Raw genomic sequence first — 1,774 nt, 5'->3', positions numbered from 1 at the left:
TATATACACACACAAATACAACAACAACAATCATACTGCTGTGTGCATGTGTGTTTGTGTTTTATCTGTATATATATGCACTCTTATAACGAATGTATGTATAACAAGTATATCTATATAATAAATGTATCAATGTACAAAAGCATTTTACAAAGTCTTTTGTTCTGATATATTGAGCGGGTAAGTTGTTTTTTAGCCCCGGGTCAGCCGTAATCAAGCAGGCCTATGATCAAAAGCATTCCAGTCATGATCGTCCCTTTCTTATAGAAGTATGTCCATAGTTGTGGTCTCTTATGTGTGTCCTTACTGGGTTTTATTTTAAGAGAGATTTGACTGTTGTTTCTGGCAGTTCAGATCATCCTACAGAGGCTTCTTCGTTGGTTGGTGATAAATCCCCTTGTTAGTGGGATGTACGTGTGTATACGCACACACACACACACACACACACATATATATATATATACACACGCGCGTATGTGTGCATTGTATACGCGAAAAAAGTATTGTAATGTGTCAGCAATAATCAAGCTGTGTATACATACATATGTTTGTGTGTTTTGTCTGTATAAATGTGTCTATACTCAGTAACTAGTATATCTACTATACACACTAGAGTTGTACAGGCGTAACAAATTGTAAATGTATTAAGATGTGTAACACACACACACACACACACACACACATGTGTATTTATTGGTGGGGTAGTTATTGGAAGGTATAAAGTCAATTTATAGGTGTAATATATAGAGCCGCGAGTGTGTTCTGCGTGTATAGCTATTTGCAATAATCACGCATCCACGGAGCTATGACAAGTGAAAATATTGCTTGTTCGGAAGTGCTCACCTGTGAAAAACTACTATTCAGGGAGTTTGGTCAGCCTGTTGCTGTTCGTTAGTGGGACGCACCGAGTCGCACCTGTTCAGTGTGTTTTATGTCGACACTTGAGTAGTGATGGGGGCGGGGCAGTGTTGATAGGGACTACACACACACACACACACAATTATACACATTCTAATTGTAATTTTGTGTAATTCAGATATTAGGACTTACATTTTTTTTCCTAGTTATTTAATCGTAGTTCAGTTTTTGATCAAGTAGATCTATGATTAAAGACAATCCAGTCGTGACTATTCCATATTTTTTTATGGTTAACTAGGACTTCATTATCCAACATGTCCTCTTTTGGTGATGTTCTATTTGAAATAGCAGCCAAATTTCCCTAAAATCACATCACTCCTTACTGAAGGAATCAACACATTAGATAATGGATTCTTATCTCTAAAAAAAGGCAAGATGGTCACATGTAATTATTTTAACCATAAACCTGCTCGACAAGGACTGACGTAGGGTTAAACTGTAAGTGTACAACAGCTATCACTGTACATGTCAAGTGCATTGCCACTACCAAGCATGTTGAACTACAAGACAACAATATACAAATAGGAAGGATGGTGACATTTTGAATGTGGTTGATTGTATGTCTGAAGCAGGGCTGACCTAGGTTTTAAACTACAGCATGGCATTATGTCATAAGTCAACAAGACTCATTGGTCACATTTTGAGTGTCTTGGATAACAGGTCACATTTGGACTGTCTCTGACCACAGGTCTGTTGGATTAAATTTGGACTGCTTTTTATCACGTCTATTGGTTCACAGATCACATCTGTTGAATCACATCTGGAAGGTCTGTTGTAGTGCACCTGAGCACTGTATACAATAATTTCATTATTATTATTATTATCATTAACGTCATCTCCTTCATTGGACGCGAAA

The 1,774-nt window shown here is 37.2% G+C and overlaps 1 protein-coding gene across 8 annotated transcripts in view; it reads left to right on the top strand.

Moving 5' to 3' along the window:
• Positions 1 to 1,774, top strand: part of LOC106877701 (rho GTPase-activating protein 21) — a 373,680-nt gene that overhangs the window by 227,070 nt on the left and 144,836 nt on the right. The gene's annotated exons all lie outside the window — the stretch shown is intronic.

The sequence above is a fragment of the Octopus bimaculoides genome, chromosome 9 (assembly GCF_001194135.2).
Source record: "Octopus bimaculoides isolate UCB-OBI-ISO-001 chromosome 9, ASM119413v2, whole genome shotgun sequence".
Classification (NCBI taxonomy): Eukaryota; Metazoa; Mollusca; class Cephalopoda; order Octopoda; family Octopodidae; genus Octopus; species Octopus bimaculoides.
This window is presented reverse-complemented; position numbering and strand designations above follow the sequence as displayed.